Genomic DNA, 22,946 nt, shown 5'->3' on the forward strand with positions numbered 1-22,946 from the left:
AGTGTGGTTTCATGAACATGCTCATGACAGTTTCCTGTCTGTGAACCTCGTTGCATTGTGGGAATAAACACCTGTTTCCCGCTAATAAGCAAGCAATGTCTGCGCATATGAATGCCTACTTTAAAAAAAACCTTTTAGCCTAATACATTGATAGTGGGTGTGGTTACAGATAAGAGTTGGTTTGGTGTGGTTTAGTTTCTATCATGTCTGCCAGTAGTAAATGACGACCTGCAGGCTTATTGTGGACCAAACTGCAGTATTTACACAGTCAGTATCAATTTCTTCATCTCTCCTGTTTTTTTTTAACTTCCCACTTTGCAATGTATTTATTCCCCCCCCCCACCCGTACTATTTTTCAGTAAAGTCTCCTTTTAAAACCCTCTACCTAGAGGCACCTCACTCTGTAGTTTGTTATTTCTCTTTAATCTGTATTTATGAACTCTCAGTTGTAGGCCAAATCTGGCCTAAGACATTAGAACGAACTCTGGCATAGGGAATAATCCACCCATTAGTAGTTCTATCAACAGTTTAGATACAGCTTATGTATCCACAGCCATACTACAAAAGGTTTGTGTGATTGTACTGCAGACATATCCAGTGCTAGTGGAAAACACTGTCAATCTTATGCGTCTGTTAAGATTAGAAGGTGACAAGCAATTGCCATCTATGGCAAAATTGCTTTTGCAGCAAGGCTGTAAACATTTTGGCATTAAAGCCACTCTCCAACAAAACACCCAGTCTGCCTCACTCCTGTAAATCAGATCAACATTACTGACAACCTAAAAAACATCTTTATATGTGACCAGCAAATGACTAATGACACAATGTGCTAGTATATACTTAACCTCCCTGGCGTTCTGATTATTTGCGGCGCACGGCTGCGGGAGGGTTTTTTTTTCCTAATTTTTTTTTTAACATGTAGCTAGCCTAGCGCTAGCTACATGCTTCCCCCTCCTGCGACGTCCGCCCAGCCCCTCCGATCGCTGCCAGCGCATGAGCCCAACAGGAAATCTCGTTCTGAATGGGATTTCCTGTATGGGCGTTCCCCGTCTCCATGGCGACGATCGCGATGACGTCATCAAGTTCATTGACGTCAGGGGGAGTCCCGATCCACCCCATAGCGCAGCCTGGCCGTGATTGGGCGTGATTGGCCAAGGAGGTTAAAGGGGAACTGAAGTAAGAGGTATATGGAGGCTGTCATATTTATTTCCTTTTAATCAACACCAGTTGTCTGGCAGCCCTGCTGCTCCTCTGCCTCTAATACTATTAGCCATAGCCCCTGAACAGGCATGCAGCAGATCAGGTGTTTCAGACTTTAAAGTCAGATCTGACAAGACTAGCTGCATGCTTGTTTCTGGTGTTATTCAGATACTACTGCAGAGAAATAGACCAGCAGGGCTGCCAGGCAACTGGTATTGATTAAAAGGAAATAAATATGGCAGCCTCCGTATACCTCTTACTTCAGTCCCCCTTTAACCATTAATAAACTACCGTATTTTTCTGAATATAAGACACACTTTTTCTTCCCCAGAACTGGGAGGAAAAAAGAGGGTGCGTCTAATATTCTAAAGGTACAGTATTTTGGCCTCCATATGCTTACCAGACCCTGCCGCAGCGCTCCACTCCTCTTCCATCTGACTGCAGTAATCGGAAGGTCCAAGCTGTCATCCAGGATCAAGCTCTTCAGTGTCCTAGCTGCTGGCTCCTCTTCGCTGCAGACTCCGTATGCAGACTGCAGCCTTGCAGTGTACACGCGCTGCCGCCCTAAAACCATCCTCCATCATTACAGCATCCACTTCCTGGTTGCCTGCCTAGCCTCTTTTGTTGTTGTATAGCTCTTCCTGGTTACAGTGCCTCCTACTGTGTGACATGCGGCACATCATGCATGGCCCCAGCGCACCTACGCTGCAGGTCACACAGTAGGGGGATCTATGACCAGGAAAAGGACGCTGTAACTATGGAGGATGGCAATGGGGTGGCATCGTGTTTACACCGCAAGGCTGCAGTCTGCATACGGAGACTGCAGCGAAGAGGAGACGGTGGCTGGGACACTGAAGAGCTTGATCCTGGATGATGGCTGGGACCCTCAGATTACTGCAGTCAGATGGAGGAGGAGAGGAGCACGGCGGCAGAATTAGGTAAGATGCAGCAGGGGTTATTGTAGTCAGTCAGTTAAGTGTAGTGTGGGCTGGCTGCAGGGGTTTGTTAGTGAAGTGTAGTGTAGTTGATGGGGCAGCAGGGGTAAGTGAAGTGCAGTGAAGAAGGGGTTAGTGTAAATGGGCAGTGTAGCTTAGAGATATTTTAGAGGGGAAAGGTCCACAAGACGCCCCTAGGTTTAGTTTATTTTTTTCATTATTTTTGCCCTCTCAAAACTGGGTGCGCCAGAATGTCTTATATCCTGAAAAATACGGCACCCTACAAACCATTCCCTACATTGCAGCCCTATGGTACCACAAACTAACTTTCTTAAAGTCTGTACAGGCAGTTCCCCTACTTACAAAGTTCTGGTTCTTTTCCAGGAGATTGTAAGTTTAAAGTTGAGTCCTGTGTTAAACAGGGATACATTTTACATTTGGAAAATTCTGAATTTGGACATATAGGCCTCAATTCACTAAGCTTTATCAAACACTTTACCAAACGTTTGATAATTTATCTCATGGTTAAAATCTAATTTTGAAATCACTAAGGTTTTATATGTTTATCGAATGTTTTACCGATAAAATGTTCATTAAATCTATAACCCCTTAGTGAATTCAAAATTAGATTTTACCCATAAGGTAAATGATCAAATGTTTGATAAAGTGTTTGATAAAGCTTAGTGAATTGAGGCCATATTACAATTTTGTAATATTTAACAAAAATATGTAATAAAAGCAGTATTGTATTTTTTGTATATGAAGACAACTTTGTATCTCTGAACCAACTCGAGTCATCTGTAAGTAGTGGGCGGTCTGTATTTGCATAACAAAAGCATACTGCACGGCCATCTTACAGACCACCATCTTCACCATCCTGGCGATAGCTCCTAAAACAGTCACTAAGCTCAGCTTGTAAACTGCATAAAAGAGATTGCAATAAAGCAAACTATCACTGCCCTGTGCAGTTGCTGTGTGCATTGAATAACCCAATTGATAAAGACTCTCAGAGCTGGCCTCAACCATAAAGGACACCTGAACTGAGAGGGATATGGAGGTTGACAAATGTATTTCCTTTCAAACTATGCAGATTGCCTGGCTTTCCTGAGCCTCAGTTTCTAATATTCATAGTCATAGACCCTGAACAAGCATGCAGATCAATTGTAGCCGACTCAAGTCTGACTGGAAAGGGCACATGCTTGTTTTAGGTGTGCAATTCATATCCTACCGCAGCCAAAGATATCAGCAGGACTACCAGGCAACTGGTGTCAAGGACGAACGGTGAAGAAACGTAATCAGTCAGTTTCCTGATTGTGATTCATGGTACAATCCAGAGATTGCACATCTAGGAATAGCACAGAGCAAAAGCCTTGGTCTGCCTATTCATGTGGCTGCCAGCTGTTATTTTGGGAGGACAATGTTTTTGTTTAATCACCTGAAAAAATGGATGTTCTTGCATCAGGCACCTCATAGGTGTAAACATCAGACATTTGGTAATACTCTGCAGCCAGCAAGCTTCAGCTGAGCATGGGGCAGACTTGACCAAATTTAACACAACTGTATTGTATGATTTTTTACATGTTAAGCGATACCGTACTTATGATCTATATGGACATCATTTGATTGTGAAGGTCCTGCTGAGTATCCTCATATTCAATTTATGAAGCTGGCATAACCAGCAACCAGGTTATTAAACTTCTCAAGGGAATATCCCACACTATTCATGTCTGGTATTAGTGTAATCCATATTCTTTGGGGATGTGAATTTGCAATGTGTGTGCGATGAACATGGTCTGAGATATGTGAGCTATGAAAACGTCACATATTTTGGACTTAACATTCCAGCCCAGGGGCTGGCTCTGAACTGTACCTCAGAGCAAGTTTGGATAAAAGAACCACAGCAATCTCAGCAAGGAGTTCTCCATATTATTTTTTTTTAACACCACGTATGGATTGAATCTGGCAAGAGAAAACACTGCTCGCTTCCCAGAATTCTGAAACAAAGGAACTTTGAATTTCATGGATTTCCCATACAAAGGTCAATTTTATTCCAAAACTTTAAAGGATACCCGCAGTGACGTGTGACATGATGAGATAGACATGTGTATGTACAGTGCTTAGCACACAAATAACTATGCTGTGTTCCTTTTTTTCTTTCTCTGTCTGAAAGAGTTAAATATCAGGTATGTAAGTGGCTGACTCAGTCCTGACTCAGACAGGAAGTGACTACAGTGTGACCCTCACTGATCAGAAATTCCCCTTTTTATCTCTTTCCTGCTCTCAGAAGCCATTTTCTGCTAGCAAAGTGTTTTATAGTTGGAGTTTCTTATGAGTGAAGGTCACACTGTAGTCACTTCCTGTCTCAGTCAGGACTGAGTCAGCCACTTACATGCCTGATATTTAACCCTTTCAGACAGAGAAATTAAAAAAGGAACACAGCATAGTTATTTGTGTACTAGGCACTGTACATACACATATAGTATAGAAAACACTCTCCGGCGCTGGGAGAAAATACCTAATCAGCAAGCTGCGTGTCTTGTGGAGGGATTCCCCAACCCTCAAAATTATGCACAAAATATATAAATCACTTGCAGCGCGTGCAAGTGATTTATATATACTGTACATACACATGTCTATCTCATGTCACATGTCACCTCGGGTATCCTTTAAGTATTCATTCTCTGTTTTTTTCCTTTTTTTGTATCTGGGCTACAGTCGCCATAATTGTCACTTAATAGTTTTCTGTATATTTTATATTGCATATCAAATAAAAAAAAATTAAAGGACATATGAGGTGAAAATAAACTGATGTTATAAACAATTATATCTTTCCTCCTCCTAAAATTGACTTTTTTTTAGATATCTAACAGGTTTATTTTATATTTAAATCTAGTTTTTAAGTGTTTACGGTTTCATTGTCTCTGCTCAATGACACATGCATTGAAGTATGCCAGAGCGCAAATCTTTTAACTATTGAACCTTTTCATCTCTTTCCTGCTCTCAGAAGCCATTCACTGGAAGGAAAGTGTTTTATGGCTGTAATTCCTTATAAGTGAGGGTTATGCCCAACCTAGTCCAGACCCGGACAGAAACTGTCACTTGCACGCCTGATGTGTAGGCAGAGAAAAAATATAAATAAATAACAGCATAGTCATTTGTGTGCTTGGCACTGTACATACACATGTCCATCTCATCATGTCACCTCGGTTGTCCTTTAAGGTCATTTTCCTCAGCTACATACCTGCTCTAAGCACCACAGAAAAAAATCCTATCCTTTCTGAAGATTTGCTTCCTTATGTATTGTATTGTTTCAGGCAGACTAACATGTTTTTAACAATTGTATTTGCAGGTTTAGAATAGTCAGTGCAGGTTCTCTGTCCTTCTACAGAGGTGATGGAAGCCTGGTAACTTAAATATTGTGTAGTAAAGTGTTTCACTCACACACTCCCTCCTAGCCTGTCTGCTGCCCAATTCCAGTGGTTTCAGCACATATATTGCATCTACGAGGTTGGATGGTCTGTGAGTTGAAATAGATTGGAAGGCATTGAGCAGTCCAGCCACTAGGGGGCTTGTGACAACTGGTATTGTTTAAAATGAAATAAATATGGCAGCCACCATATCCCTCTCAGGTCAGGGGTACTTTAATGGTCCTCTGCAGTTTGGATGCTAGGCCACATCGCTACTGGAGGGAGGAAGGAAAGGCCAGGCCCATTTGTGGCATTTTGTCACTCCAGGCCAGAAAACCTATGGCCTGTAGTGTCTCTCCCAGATCCCCATCCTTTATTGATTGACTGCCAGGCTATCAAATCCTTAATTCTGTAAGAGCATGTAACCATGAACACATAAAAACTGGGCATTTGCAAGTTCATAAACTGGCCAGATCCAATAAAAGGAAGCACTCATATGCAGGACAAAAGATGTGAAAAAGTGATCGCTTTTTCTCGACAATTTAAAATGGTGTAAAAACCAAGACAAATTGTCAAATAAAATACATGGGTTTTTATTATGGTAGCATGTATTTAAAAACTATAATGGCCAAAAACTTAGAAATTATTAGTTTTTTTTTCCATTTTTTTCATAATTATTCTAGTTCAAATGCATTTAGAATAAAAGAATTCTTAGCATCATGTACCACCCATAGAAAGCCTAATTGGTGGCGAAAATAAGGTATAGATCATTTTGTTGTGATGAATAGTGATAAAGTTAATGGCGAATGAATGGAAGGAGCGCTGAAAGCTGAAAATTGCTCTGGTGCTCAAGGGAAAAAAAAAAACCCTCATTGGTGAAGTAGTTTAAGTATATTGTTAAGCAGGAAGTAAGGGGTTACCAGAAAGGGGGGGGGGGAAGGGGGAGGAGAGGAAATCGTGAGCAGGGGATGGACAAGGATGGCATCATCTGCAAGCATTGCTCTTAGAACTAACAGCTCTCTGAGCAACAACCAAGAACATCTTCAGTCAAAACCAGCCTTGGGGAAGGCACTTTACAATCCCTTGGATGCAAGAACTCTTGAAGTACGCCCTTTTTTTAAAAAGCATCATTCCAAACAAAAGCCAAAAGATTGGCTATGTAATTGCCAAAAAAGGGAAGGTGCCAACCTTATTATTGTCTGCATAGTGCAGCCATGATTGTACACGGGTGAGGGAAACATGATCGCAAAGAAGAAGAGAAAGTATTGTGGATGACTGGGGAAAGCCTTTTTTACTGACTTGAAGTTCATCATGGAAACCAAAAGGCTGAAACAACCCTCTCGCAATAGCCTCTCCCCTGGCTGGCTCAAAAAAAAAATTATATATATTTTCCACCTATCTCTGCTCTGTGCATCTGTGACCCAGAAGTGTTCAGTTCTGAATACTTTCTGGCTCGCAACACTGTGCTAGCAGTTGCAGAAATATAGGGACTGTGACTCAAAGGTCAGACACCAAGGGTCCGATTATGTACATAAGGGATGTCAGTCCAGCGTGGCAAAGCAAAATGAGAAAGGGAAAAAAATTGATTATGCAAAAAACAAATAAAACTAAAAATGTCAAAACAATGATAATCTACCCCACCCACATAAAACAAAAAACAATTCACATACACCCACCCAATTCACATATATGATTACTACACATACTACTCATAAGTACCTTATACAGCACCATATAAATCTGGTATCCTCACAGGTAATTTAATACCATCATCTTAAAATGATAGCAATTTGGAAGTACAATTAAGGTCTTAATTTGTTACCCATTTTTGCGGTTATGCTAGCATACATAATTTTATAAAAATTATAAATAGCATTTTCTTTTATAAGTAGTGGGAATAGGCAATAATTAAAGAATGATTCTGTTCAGGAGTGCCAGTGATGATTTTAGTGATAAACACTGGTGGAAGGGTCATAAGGGGTATCAAACTTACAACGCTATATTTCAAATCTAGAAGGTTAAAAAACAAATAACTAAATAAAGGTTCAAGGAATCATTGAATAACCTTTAATCTGTAATATTTTTTCTCAAGCAAGATGTGATGGAGGTACAATTTTGGCACAAATCTTGGTAGCAAAATGGTTCATGTGCGACTCTCTGCAATATACTTCTTAATAGTTTTTTTTATTAGAGCAGCAGAGAGTCTTAAAAAAATTTAATTGAACTAGGAGTGATATGGAGGCTGACATTTATTTCCATTCAAACAATGAAAATTGCTGTCCTGCTGATCCTCTGCCCCCAATAATTTTAGCCAAAACCTTGAACAAGCATGCAGATCAGAGGTTTCTGACTTTAGTCTGACTGGTTTAGCTACCTTCTTGTTTCAGGTGTGTGATTCAGACACTACTGCAGCCAAATAGATCAGCAGAACTGCCAGGTAACTGGTATGGTTTAAAAGGAAAGATATATTTCAGCCTTCATATTCCTCTCAGTTCAGGTGTCCAAGTTCTCATTTTTAACTGGCTTCCATCTAGTAAAGATTTCTCCTCACTTCCTCTTCCACTGATAATGTCAGAAGGCAGACAGCAAGAATACATTTCAACAATAGGGGCAACAACAAGGCCAGATATAAACATGTCAATTATAGTAATGTGAGTCAGTACTCTGGCTTTCCGGCTTCCCCCGTGCATGGAAGTTGGCATGTCACCTGACACGCATTGGGTCACATGACACATCGGGAACCGTGCGCAGATGACAGAAGCCGCTAGGAACAAGAGGAAGGCTGCAAGACCTCACTGGAGGCTCGGTGAGTATTTAAAAGGCTGCAAACACCCCAAAAAGTCCCCATTATCACTCAGGCATGCCTGTTAGTTAAGACTTCCAGTTGACCAAGTTCTGGATAACAGGGAACTGCTGTGTTTATAGTAGTTAGTACCTAACATGGTGCTGTAGTGGAAATTTTGTCATTGGGCAGGATTCACAAAGCTTTTTCACCTTATCTATGTTACATGTTTAAAGAGGCACTGAAGTCATTAAAAAAAAAAGTTTTACTCACCTGGGGCTTCCCTCAGCCCCCTGCAGCTGATCGGTGCCCTCGCCGTGTCTCTCTGATCCTCCTGTCCCCGCCGGCGACCACTTCCGGTTTAACGGCAGGACCCAACAGGCATGGGGGCGATATTGTGGCTGGGAACGTGAAGAATCACTTGCGTTCCCATACCTGTTGGGTCCTGACAGTGAAACCCGAAGTGGTCGCCGGCGGGGACGGAAGGATCAGAGAGAGACGGCGAGGGCACCGATCAGCTGCAGGGGGCTGAGGGAAGCCCCAGGTAAGTAAAACTTTTTTTTTATGACTTAAGGTTCACTTTAAGCTCCCAAAGAGCACAAATATAATATAATTAAGGCAAAAAAAATAATATTGAAACGAAGCTAATAAGGAACAACTTACTTATTAATAATAGTAATTATTTTGCTTGTAAATGTGCTGAAAGGTTATTTTTATCAATTAGGTGATAAATAAGTCATTTATGAGAAATGTTGTAAATAGAGCCAAATATGTGCTTTTAATATAATCACTGCAGAAATTGTCCTCCCTATCTCCCCGCTTATACCACACTCACATTGGCCCATAACCTATTAACTTTTTCACACCTTACCAATAAAATGCCTTTAAAACTCCCACCATGCAAGAAAATACTTAAAGATATGACTTTTTTACTTCTTAGTTCTTTTTTTTTTTTTTTAATTGCTGGGTGCTGAAAAGTTATTTTTAGACGAGATGAAAAAATGATATCCTGGGAGAAAAAATTCAGAAGAAAAATTTCATCAAATAAAAGGCCATTGGGGCTGTTCCTGGAAACTAGGTTTTGGGGCTAGGAATTATGTGATTATATACACAGTTCTGGAGTAGCCAGTGTAAAAAATAAAAAATCTGCATTTGGGGCAGCAGAACACTTTGCAGCTCTCTACATGAGGGGTTACACAGTTGCAAACTACTCACAATGTCCAGTCAGACCCTTGGCTCCCCCAAACAGCACCTACTATAAGCATGTAAAGCATCAAAACTAGTCCATGGGGGAGTGGGAAATGGTCACCTGGCTTGAGGAACCACATTTTCTTTGGCCTAAAAATTCCCCAGATCTCAGTACAATTGAACATCTGTAGTATGCGCAGGAGAAAAGTCCAATCCATGGAAACTCAACTTTCAAAGACTTAACCATTTAAGCCTTTTGGAAGTAGCTGCTACATCCAAAAGGCTGCTGCCCCACTGCTGAACGCTCCGCTTCCATGGCAGATTGTGCACGCTTCCGTGTCGCCGCCTGTTAGCCCAGAGATCAATGAAATGGAACGCAGTTCCCATTTATTGACCCAAGTCCTTGTTAGAACGACCGCTGGCTTCCATGAGAAGCCACGATTGTTCTAAGTTACACATCCTCCCTTCACTTCTTGTAAGTGTACACAGGACGACTAAGAAAAAAGAAAAAAACTTAGGCCATCTTGTGGACAACAAGTAAAACTACATCTACATTTTTTTTTTCTTTTTTTATGAACAGAGCCACACATTTAAAACTGTTTACCTCCCACACTCTTCCAAAAATACCCAAATAAAAAAAAAAAATTACAATTAAAAAAAAAGTTACCTAAGGTTCTGAACTTTAATATGCAAGTCAAGAGGGTTTATGATTTCTTAAATGATAAGCTGGTAAATAGTGATGGATGCAAAACTGAAAAAATACACCTTTATTTCCAAATAAAATATTGGCGCCATACATTGTGATAGGGACATAATTTAAATGGTGAAATAACCGGGACAAATGGGCAAATAAAGTGTGACAACTGAGAAAAAATTAATTTAAAAAAATGTTTTCTTAATATTCCTGTTAATATTCATTTAGAAAAAAAATTTCTTAGCAAAAAGTTACCACGCAAAGAAAGTCTAATTGGTGGCAGGAAAAAAAACAGATATAGATCATTTCATAGTGATAAGTAGGGATAAAGTTATTGGTGAATGAATGGGAGGTGAAAATTGTTTGAACACATAAAGGTGAAAAAAAACACTGAAAGCTGAAGTGGTTAAAGGATCTGCTACTAACATCTTTGTACCACATACTACAAGATCTCTTCTTAGATCTTGTGGAAGCCATGCCTCAACAGACCAGACCTGGGAAAACAAGGGAGACCAAAACAATATCAGGGAGGTGCATTTTACATTTAAATTATTGGTGTATCGGGCCAGGCAGATTATTTTCTATCAAACACGGTTACATTTTAAAACAGACTGCATCGTAACAAGCCAATATATATACATATTTTATCCAATTCAACCTCTTCGCCTACCTGCATGATGTATCTATTCTTTTGACAGCAGATAAGGATGTGGAGAAAGGCCACATAACACAGGGATTTGCACAGCAAAACCTTCTTGAACAATGGAATGGTTCTTTTATCATCTTGTCAAGCGTGTGTTCCACATGTAATCCTAGAAAGATAAATCAAAAAGGAACGTATCATTTTAACTGCATGTAGAACATGCATTATATATGAGGTGCAAAGACCTGTGCAATTACAATGATCTATGCTGCTCTACAATTAAATGCAATCACAGGCTATAACCCCAGATGCAGGTGTATAAAGTGCAGATTTAAGCTGTTTGAATCCATTTCAGTGACAGTAACTGCAGTCAGGATAATGCTCACTAAAGACATTAGACAGCAGTGATCAGGCTACCCACATGAATCACTGCCACATAAGCATGAATGTTTGGCCCTGGAGTGTCTGTCCATTTCCATGGAGAAAAATAAAACCAGGAGAGCCCCTGCTTTGTAATACCTAAACAGGGATCAGCAAGCAAAAAGGCAAAAAAAAACCAGAAGAAATGTCCTAAAAAATACTAGGTTCTGATTTTGCAGGCATACAACGGTTATGGAAATCCAGGGCCATTCTCATCCATTTTGATGCCCCAAGCAGGATAACTACTCCCACCAACAATCCTAAAATCATTCTTGAAGTGCAAACTGTTACATCCATGCATGTCACAACAGCAATCATGTATATAAATACCACAAGTATCATATATACTCGACCATAAGTCTACAAACTTAGCTCTGCCTCACTAAATAAGAGTATAAATAAGAGTATAGTATTATACACCAGTTACGAGCAACAGTGAGCACACTCAGTAATGTATGTACTATTAGTGACATTCCCATTTGCAGCAATTTAGCAGCACCAATTGATTTTTCAAGGCCGTTTTTTGCACCAAAAGTAATATAGCCTTTCTTTCTTAGCAAAGCCCATGGAGTGTCTGAACAGTCAAGAAAAGCCATAAATGTCACCATTCTGAAAAGTAGAGACCCCTCCCTATTTAGATATACATTTTTTTTAACATTTGTACTTATGCGGTTTTGCTGCAATTGTACCATAACTTTGAAAACTGTATTTTTTACAGTTTTTTTCACATTGACGCAAAAAAACTAAATTAAATATGCCTCATCTCTCAAACACCACAAATTCTATTCTCTCACTTGTCATGGCTAAAATCATAACCTATATACATCATCAGTTAGATTTTTGGGCACTTGGCAGACGGTAAACTACCAGTAGCACTAAAAGCCCCTTTTTTTCACCAAATATAACAATGTAATTCTCTCATATCAATGGCTCTGGAGTGACAGAACATTTGATACATGTCAATGTTACTATTCTGAAAACTAGAATGGGATCATCCCCCGGGAGCATTCTGCGCATGCACAGTACAATATTTTCCCCTACTGCGCATGCGCAATGCACTCAGAGGCAGGAGCATGCTCGAGGACGCGCACAGCCAGGGCCGTGCAGGCGCAGGCACCGGCGAGTGGCTGTCGCTGGAATTTAAAGGGGAACTGAAGAGAGAGGTATATGGAGGCTGTCATGTGTATTTCCTTTGAATCAATACCAGTTGCCTGGCAGCCCTGCTGGTCTATTTCTCTGCAGTAGTATCTGATTAAAACCAGAAACAAGCATGCAGCTAGTCTTGTCAGATCAGACTTATAAGTCTGAACCACTGAAACACCTGATCTGCTGCATGCTTGTTCAGGGGCTATGGCTAATCGTATTAGAGGCAGAGGATCAGCAGTGCTGCCAGGCAACTGGTATTGTCTAAAAGGAAATAAACATGACAGCCTCCATATACCTCTCTTTTCAGTTCCCCTTTAAACTAAGCCACTGCGGGGACCAGAGGATCGTTTCAGGACGTAAAGGGTACAGTGCGGCTGCAGGGGGCTGGTAGAAGCCCCAGTTAAGTGAAACTCTTTTTAATCCTTAGTTAGGTTCCCTTTAGGCAGGGAACACACTGGACGCGTTTGTGCGCGTTTTGCCATGCGTTTGCACGCATGATTCTACAGTGCACACGCACCTGCTTCTGCATGTGCACGCTCCCGCATGTGCTCTTTAAGGCAGAGAACACACTTGTAGGGCCCATTTGCCCCTGCGATTCCCGGGGCTCTGTCTGCTTTTGCGTTAATGTTTAACGCAAACTGTTTTCCGTGAACGTTTACATATTTCCGCGTTTGCGGCATCATGTACTTTATGCAAATGTTTGCATCATGCAGAAAAAAACAGAAAGCTGTGCAATTTAAAAAGGCGCGGAAGTTAAGGTTCCCTTTAGGCAGGGAACACACTAGACGCGTTTTGCGCGCCTTGCCACGGTTGGCAAAAAACGTGCACAAAACGTGCACGATTGTACAATGCGCACCCACACTTTAAAGAGACTCTGAAGGGAAAGTAAAATTGCTATATTTACCTTTTAATTCGCTTCAGAAGTCTCATCAGCGGTAAACCGACGTATCCCCGCCGAAAAACGCATGCTGCAGACCCCCAAATCCCCGGGCAAACATCCACGACCAACTTGTCGTGGATTCTGCTGTCCTGAAAGGCAGAGCTTTCTGCTGTAGCTCTGCCTCTCCCTGCCCCGTGAAGGAGGAGTGAGAGCGGCGGGGAGAGGCAGCGATCCGCCGTGATTGACATCAGTAGAGGCAGAGCTACAGCAGAGAGCTCTGTCTCTTTCAGGAAGTGCCGGCCAGATTCCCACCGGGGATTTGGGGGGTCTGCAGCCCTCGTTTTTTGGCAGGGATGCGGCGGTTTACCACTGATGAGACTTCTGAAGTGAATTAAAAGCCAAATATAGCAATTTTTTTTTCCCTTCAGACTCTCATTAAGGTAGGCAACACACTTGCAGGGCTGTTTTCCACTGCGATTCCCAGATCTTTGCTGGCTTTTTCATTTGCATTTAATGCAAGGTTTTTCTGTAAATGTTTCCGTATTTCTGCGTTTGCAGTGGCATGTTTAGTATGCAAACGTGTCGTGTGGAAAAAAGCAGAAAGCTTAGGTAGGGAACACACTAGATGCATTTGTGCGCATTTTCCCATGGACGGCAAAACACACACACAATTCTACAGGCTATTGAAGTCAATAGCCTTGTGCAGGAAACGTGTGTCGCAACTGTTTGTTCACAATTTGCATTTTTCCACGCACTGTCAAATTGCACAACATATGCTTTTTTTTTTCCACACGACGTGCACATTCGCATAATGTACATGCCATCAAAAATGTGGAAACGTTCCCGGAAAAACATACACGTTAAGCGTGACCGCAAAAGCAGATGGAGACCAAGGAACCACAGGGGAAAACGGCCCTTCAAGTGTGTACCCTGCCTTAAAGAAGAGGAGCGAGGTGAAAAAATCTACCTACCTTGGGCTTACTCCAACCTCTGGCAACCTATCTGTCTCTCGCCGCAGTTCTGCCTCCGTTGCAGATGCAGACCTCGTCAGGTCGGTATCCATTGCGCCTGCGTGAGCGCTTGGCTACGAGTGCTTGGCCGTGATACTCGTGATCATGCTCACTTGGCCTGGAGCATATTGCCCAGCCGCAGGAGTAAAGCGCCTGTGCAGAACGCTCCAGGCCACGTGAGTGAGCTCAATCACAAGCAGCGTGGCCATGCGCTTACGCAGGCACAGAAGATGCTGACTTGGCAGGGTCGGCATTTGCATCAGAGGGGATCCTGGGACGCAAGGGACAGATGGGCTGAAAGAAGCCCCAGGTTGTCACTTTTAAAGTGCACATTAGTTTGCGTGGGCAGTGTTGCTCCGATATCCCCCACCCCCATCACAAATTCAAGTAAATCTGGCCACAACAGAATCCAAATCCGGATATGCCGTGATCCAGATTTGAATCGAATTTAGCCGTGATTACATATAGAATCCGTGATCACGGCCGTGATTATGGATTTTTCTTTAACGCTAATAGCAAAGCCCCCATACATGCTACAATCACCAAAAGTGCAAGGATTATAAAGGTGATCAGTGGCTACAACTTACAAAAAAGTTTTCAAAAAGATCTAATCGTTTGAGAAAATCCATTTTAAATGAAAAAATATTTGTGATTAGAAACCGCTGATTTTAGCAGTTCGTAGCAAAGCCCCCTTACAAGATATAAACACCAAATGTTCAGGATATGTTTAGTACACCATTGAGAACAAGGTGACTGTTTTTCAAAAATATCCTATAGTTTGAGTAAATTGATTTTAAACACTGGACGTTTCAAAACGTCTATCAGTCCATTAACAGGGTCCAATTGGACTTTTTATACTAGTGGTGGTCCTGAAGTGGTTAATACACAGACATATAATAATACATACATGATATACATATATGAAATCCATACATACAAGATATACATGATATACATATATACAGATATACATATATACAGATATACATATATACAGATATACATATATACAGATATACAGATATACATGATATACATGATATACAGATATACATGATATACATGATATACAGATATACATGATATACAGAATATACAGGATATACAGGATATACAGGATATACAGATATACATATATACATGATATACATATATACATGATATACATATATACATGATATACATATATACATATATACATGATATACATGATATACATGATATACATGATATACATGATATACATGATATACATATATCCACTTCAGCCTAACTGGAGAAAATTTTCTTCCAGTTAGGCTGCGCGCACTCCCGCGGGTCGCGCTCGCTCCCGCGGGCCCCCCGTGCATGCCCCCACTGCTGGCCGTTAGCCCACCGATCAGTGAAAGGGATTATAAATCCCTTTCGCTGATCGGACCCCCTGGAGAAAAGCCGACAGCGTCTCTTCAGACGCTGCGGCTTTTCTGAGCACTGGTCTCCTTTCTTCTGCCTGGGAGTGAGATCGATCGCTCCCAGGACTTTGACTTTGGCCATCTTGTGGCCAAATAGCAAATTACACCAAAAACACACTTAAATAAATACATTTTAATACATTAAAAAAAACCCGTTTACCACCCACACCAAAAAATACCCAATTACAAGTTTAAATTAAAAAAAAAAATTACAATAATATAAAAAAAAAAAAAAACCAGTTACCTAAGGGTCAATATCAATATGATTTATTAAATTATGGGCTTCTAAATAGTGATAGACGCAAATTGAAAAAATGCACCTTTATTTCCAAATTAAATATTGTCGCCATACATTGTGATAGGGACATAATTTAAATGGTGTAATAAGCGGGACAAATTGGTAAATAAAAGTACATAGGTTTTAATTATGGTAGCATGTATTAATTTCAAACTATAATGGCCAAAAGCAGAGGAATAATGATTTTTTTCCATTTCTTTCTTAATATTCCTGTTAAAATGGATTTGCAATAAATTAATTCTCAGCAAAATGTATCACCCACAGAAAGCCTAATTGGTGGCGAAAAAAACAAGATATAGATCCATTCATTGTGCCGAGTAGTGATAAAGTTATTAGCAAATGAATGGGAGGTGAAAGTTGCTCAGATGCAAAAAAATGTCAACCCTCTGGGCTGAAGTGGATATACATGATATACATATACACATGATATACACGATATACATATATACACATATATATATATATATATATATATATATATATATATATATATATATATATATATATATATACATACATATACATACATACATGTATGTGTGTGTATGTATGTGTAAGTGTGTGTGTAAGTGTGTGTGTGTGTGAAAATATTCTGCAAAGTGGGGGGTTGTCTTATACGCCGGGTGTCAGTTGTGGGGTGTCATTATTTGTTCCAGGCAGAGCTTTAAATTACGTACCGGGTGCAGCCAGCAGCCTTGGCGGTCCTCTCGTGTCCTGGGTCCCCCTATTTCCTCCACTGTTCCCCTGCATCATCCATGCCTGTGTCCCGTGTTTGAAAAATCCGTATTCATTGAAAGCTGCAAACCGGATAGCATCTTGCGAGCAGCTGCTCGCGTGGGTAACAGGGCAGCTTCCTTCTTCCGCGTCACCTGACTGGTGACTACGCATGCATCACCAGTCAGGTGATGCGGAACCAGGAAGCTGCCCTATTACCCACGCGAGCGGCTGCTCGCAAGATGCTTTCCGGTTTGCAGCTTTCAATGGATACGGATTTTTCAAACACGGGACACAGGCATAAATGATGCAGGGGGACAGTGGAGGAAATAGGGGGACCCAGGACACGAGAGGACCGCCAAGGCTGCTGGAGGACATAGTGGGACCCAGAGAGAGGACCTTTAAACCAAGACTGCTGTACCCGGTATGTAATTTAAAGCTCTGCCTGGCACAAATACTGACACCCAGTTCTATCAAAAGCACAGCCCAATCTCTTTTCCCTCCCCTGGATGACTTGTTATCCCAGTGCTATGTTCTTTACCATTTTGAGGATGGAGGAGCAATGTTTTGCAGAGGGGTAGTCTAATACGGAGAGTATATCTCAAACTCTATATTTTAACTGGAAAAGTTGGGGGTCGTCTTATACGCCGGGATATACGGTATATATATATGTATGTGTATACAGTGGTGTGAAAAACTATTTGCCCCCTTCCTGATTTCTTATTCGTTTGCATGTTTGTCACACTTAAATGTTTCTGCTCATCAAAAACCGTTAACTATTAGTCAAAGATAAGATAATTGAACACAAAATGCAGTTTTAAATGACGGTTTTTATTATTTAGTGAGAAAAAAAACTCCAAATCTACATGGCCCTGTGTGAAAAAGTGATTGCCCCCCTTGTTAAAAAATAACTTAACTGTGGTTTATCACACCTGAGTTCAATTTCTGTAGTCACCCCCAGGCCTGATTACTGCCACACCTGTTTCAATCAAGAAATCACTTAAATAGGAGCTATCTGACACAGAGAAGTAGACCAAAAGCACCTCAAAAGCTAGACATCATGCCAAGATCCAAAGAAATTCAGGAACAAATGAGAACAAAAGTAATTGAGATCTATCAGTCTGGTAAAGGTTATAAAGCCATTTCTAAAGCTTTGGGACTCCAGCGAACCACAGTGAGAGCCATTATCCACAAATGGCAAAACATGGAACAGTGATGAACCTTACCTGGAGTGGCCGGCCGACCAAAATTACCCCAAGAGCGCAGAGAAAACTCATCCAAGAGGCCACAAAAGACCCCAGGACAACATCTAAAGAACTGCAGGCCTCACTTGCCTCAATTAAGGTCAGTGTTCACGACTCCACCATAAGAAAGAGACTGGGCAAAAATGGTCTGCATGGCAGATATCCAAGGCACAAACCACTTTTAAGCAAAAAGAACATTAAGGCTCATCTCAATTTTGCTAAAAAAACCATCTCAATGATTGCCAAGACTTTTGGGAAAATACCTTGTGGACCGACGAGACAAAAGTTGAACTTTTTGGAAGCTGCGTGTCCCGTTACATCTGGCGTGGAAGTAACACAGCATTACATCATACCAACAGTAAAATATGGTGGTGGTAGTGTGATGGTCTGGGGTTATTTTGCTGCTTCAGGACCTGGAAGGCTTGCTGTGATAGATGTAACCATGAATTCTACTGTCTACCAAAAAATCCTGAAGGAGAATGTCCGGCCATCTGTTTGTCAACTCAAGCTGAAGCGATCTTGGGTGCTGCAGCAGGACAATGACCCAAAACATACCAGCAAATCCACCTCTGAATGGCCGAAGAAGAACAAAATGAAGACTTTGGAGTGGCCTAGTCAAAGTCCTGACCTGAATCCTATTGAGATGTGTCATGACCTTTAAAAAGGCGGTTCATGCTAGAAAACCCTCAAATAAAGCTGAATTACAACAATTTTGCAAAGATGTGTGGGCCAAAATTCCTCCAGAGCGCTGTAAAAGACTCGATGCAAGTTATCGCAAACGCTTGATTGCAGTTATTGCTGCTAAGGGTGGCCTAACCAGTTATTAGGTTCAGGGGCAATTTCTTTTTCACACAGGGCCATGTAGGTTTTGAGGTTTTTTTCTCACTAATTAATAAAAACCATCATTTAAAACTGCATTTTGTATTCAATTATGTTATCTTTGACTAATAGTTAACGGTTTTTGATGAGCAGAAACATTTAAGTGTGACAAACATGCAAAAGAATAAGAAATCAGGAAGGGGGCAAATAGTTTTTCACACCACTGTATATGTACATATGTGTATATATGTGCAAATGTGTATGTATGTGTATATATGTGCGTGTGTGTGTGTGTGCGTGTTTTTACAAATAAATAATTGCAAAGTGGGGTGTGCGTCATTATTCAGCCCCCTTTGGTCTGAGTGCAGTCAGTTGCCCATAGCCATTGCCTGATGTGTGCTAATGACTAAATAGAGTGCACCTGTGTGCAATCTAATGTCAGTACAAATACAGCTGCTCTGTGAAGGCCTCAGAGGTTGTCTAAGAGAATCATGAGAGCAACAACACCATGAAGTCTAAAGAACACACCAGACAGGTCAGGGATAAAGTTATTGAGAAATTTAAAGCAGGCTTAAGCTACAAAAAGATTTCCAAAGCCTTGAACATCCCACTGAGCACTGTTCAAGTGATCATTCAGAAATGGAAAGAGTATAGCACAACTGTAAACCTACCAAGACAAGGCCGTCCACCTAAACTCACAGGCCGAACAAGGAGAGCGCTGATCAGAAATGCAGTCAAGAGGCCCATGGTGACTCTGGATGAGCTGCAGAGATCTACAGCTCAGGTGGGGGAATCTGTCCATAGGACAACTATTAGTCTTGCACTGCACAAAGTTGGCCTTTATGGAAGAGTGGCATGAAGAAAGCCATTGTTAACAGAAAAGCATAAGAAGTCCCGTTTGCAGTTTGCCACATGCCATGTGGGGGACAAAGCAAACATGTGGAAGAAGTTGCTCTGGTCAGATGAGACCAAAATGGAACTTTTTGGCCAAAATGCAAAACGCCATGTGTGGCAGTAAACGAACACTGCATATCACTCAGAACACACCATCCCCACTGTCAGTAATGGTGGTGGCAGCATCATGCTCTGGGGGTGCTTCTCTTCAGCAGGGACAGGGAAGCTGGTCAGAGTTGATGGGAAGATGTATGGAGCCAAATACAGGACAATCTTGGAAGAAAACCTCTTGGAGTCTGCAAAAGACTTGAGACTGGGGCGGAGGTTCACCTTCCAGCAGGACAACGATCCTAAGCATAAAGCCAGGGCAACAATGGAATGGTTTAAAACAAAACATATTCATGTGTTTGTTAGAATGGCCCAAAGTCCAGATCTAAATCCAATCGAGAATCTGTGGCAAGATCTGAAAACTGCTGTTCACAAACGCTGGCCATTTAATCTGAATGAGCTGAAGCTGTTTTGTAAAGAAGAATGGGCAAGGATTTCAGTCTCTAGATGTGCAAAGCTGGTAGAGACATACCCTAAAAGACTGGCAGCTGTAATTGCAGCAAACGGTGGTTCTACAAAGCATTGACTTAGGGGGCTGAATAATTACGCACACCCCACTTTGCAGTTATTGATTTGTAAAAAATGTTTGGAATCATGTATGATTTTCGTTCCACTTCTCACGTGTACACCACTTTGTATTGGTCTTTCATGTGGAATTCCAATAAAATTGATTCATGTTTGTGGCAGTAATGTGACAAAATGTGGAAAACTTCAAGGGGGCCGAATACTTTTGCAAGCCAGAGTGTGTGCGAGTGTGTGAGTGTGTGTACTCCTTTTAAAATGAAAAGAATAAGACAATGTCCTATTTTCTGGGACACACAGTATACAGTGAGTAATTTGGGCGCCCTCAAAAGGAGCACAAATTACTACAAAAACCCTCTTGGGCAGCCAGCACTAGCTGGCACCCGAATTACAACTTTCACCCACTATCCTTGGCAGCCTGGGGGGGAACAGTAATTAACAATTCCGGGAATTGTACAGGAACAGGGTAAGCCATTTACAGTCTTTACCCTGCGCCCAATGCTCCCGACAGGTGAATAATAGGTACACGTCGCTATCATACATGGAGTGCTTTTGAAAATATAGGAATTTTTGACAATCCCCAAAGGAGATGGGCTAGTCCTAAGAGCTGACACATTTTCACTGCCTACTGTAAGAGACATAGGAAAAAAGGTAAATTATAGCCCATTTTACTCACAAATCTGTACATCTTACAGTATGCATGCACAAGTGTTTAACTTTTTTTTTTTGTACAACTTTTTGCAACAGTGGTCCCTCAACTGCAGATCATTTTTATATGATTATATATTTAAAGAACTGATCCCAGTAATCCTTAAACACTAAATACTAATAAAGTGACAGGTTAATTACGAAGTTCTCTCGACTGACTGCTGATACAGTTTATTTATATTTTTATGTAAAAAACGTTACTTCATATGTAAATTCTAGCATAGATAATGTGATTACTCATTTCACACAGCCATTGCTATAAGGAATCCGAAGACATAAAACATGTTTAGGAGGTACCTTTAATGACTAACTGTACAAGCTGTTGAAACTAAGTTTCTTCTTCAGGCATAATACAGGACTGTATCGGAACATGCAACTGCTAGAAGGTATTCTATCATAGCTGCACAGAACACTAGGAAAAACATTTCTAGTCAATAAAATAAATTGCTACAAAAGCTATGCATGGTGTGTGCTCATAACCAAGTAGCACCTCATTTATAATAGTTGCAGATTAACTAATTAAAAGTGCACCGAGTGTGCAAATTTGTATCTGCTTGCTAGAATATGTAGGGTCTAACTGTACCGTTGTGCCCTGCAGGAGTCAGTCCATACAAAAACGTTTGCATATTAACAGCTGCGCCGCGTGTAGGCCTTCTTATGCTCCTAGAAAAGGTGGGCTAGTAAAGGCAGTGCTCCACGCACACTCGTTGCCTACAAGTACCGCAAATGCACCCTGGGGGGGGGGGGGGGGGGCGTGGCCAGCACTACAAGTGTTCCACAAAGTAATACCTAACTCTGGCGAATTTAGCCCAGCTGCAAATTAATGCAAACTATGTGACTTGTGCCCGACACTAGTAAAAAGTAGCCAAAAAGGGGGCGCTGAAGCCTGTTGCTTCTCAAGTGCACCTCCCCTGCAATGCTTCTGCAAGGAAGGTAAGGGGGGTGTTGCAAAAACTCAACAAAGAAATAAATGCAAAATAAATGAGAAACTGACAAAAGAGAGGCATGGTTTCACACAGGCATTGCTGGGAGGAGTCATTCTACCATAGCTGCACAAAACACTGGTAAAACAAAAAGTTACTTTAGTCAAAATAGATAAATTGCAATGCAGGACTCAGCTAACACATACTACAGAAAGTGGCAATGTAAAGACTGTTAAAGATGTGCAGCATGCATAAGTGTGACAGGTCCAAAATACATAGTACAGGATTGGATTCAAGAAGTCACCATTGGGAACGTTGAAATAATTAAGAGACCTGCGTATGAAACCATTGTTCGACCACAGGGAAATAACACAAAGCAACAGAGCCAGAGTTTACATTGCAAAAAGTAAATCATAACCATGAGTATTACAATCATCTCAAAAGGACAGCATTTTCACCCTTTTGGGTTATTAACCTCCTGGGGGATACAATTATATCGCCCAGGAGGTGGCGCAGCACTATTTTTAAAAAAAATTTATTTTTTAAATCATGTAGCGAGCCCAGGGCTCGCTACATGATAGCCGCTGTGCAGCGGCATCCCCCCACCCCCTCCGATCGCCTCCGGCATACAAAGCAAACAGGAAATCCCGTTCAGAACGGGATTTCCTGTTTGGCTTCCCCCGTCGCCATGGCGACGATCGGGATGACGTCAGACGTCAACGACGTCGTGACGTCAGAGGGAGTCTCGATCCACCCCTCAGCGCTGCCTGGCACTGATTGGCCAGGCTGCGCAGGGGGTCTTGGGGGGGGGGAGCGGCACGGCGAGTAGCGGCGAATCAGCGGCGATCGGTATATACACGCAGCTAGCAAAGTGCTAGCTGCGTGCAACTAAAAAAAATTTATGCAAATCGGCCCACCAGGGCCTGAGAAAACCTCTGTGGCGGCTTACCCCGAGCTCAG

General features: G+C 41.5%; 1 protein-coding gene and 1 long non-coding RNA gene across 2 annotated transcripts in view; one reads left to right on the forward strand and one right to left on the reverse strand.

Moving 5' to 3' along the window:
• LOC137541573 (uncharacterized) overlaps positions 1-22,946 on the reverse strand; it is a 656,441-nt gene that overhangs the window by 569,999 nt on the left and 63,496 nt on the right. Inside the window, exon 2 of the long non-coding RNA XR_011025221.1 lies at positions 10,877-11,018. This is a non-coding gene — a long non-coding RNA (uncharacterized lncRNA). The remainder of the gene's footprint in view (positions 1-10,876; positions 11,019-22,946) is intronic.
• LOC137541570 (corticotropin-releasing factor receptor 1) overlaps positions 1-22,946 on the forward strand; it is a 366,548-nt gene that overhangs the window by 63,967 nt on the left and 279,635 nt on the right. The gene's annotated exons all lie outside the window — the stretch shown is intronic.

Source organism: Hyperolius riggenbachi, chromosome 12 (genome assembly GCF_040937935.1).
Source record: "Hyperolius riggenbachi isolate aHypRig1 chromosome 12, aHypRig1.pri, whole genome shotgun sequence".
In the NCBI taxonomy this organism is placed as follows: domain Eukaryota; kingdom Metazoa; phylum Chordata; class Amphibia; order Anura; family Hyperoliidae; genus Hyperolius; species Hyperolius riggenbachi.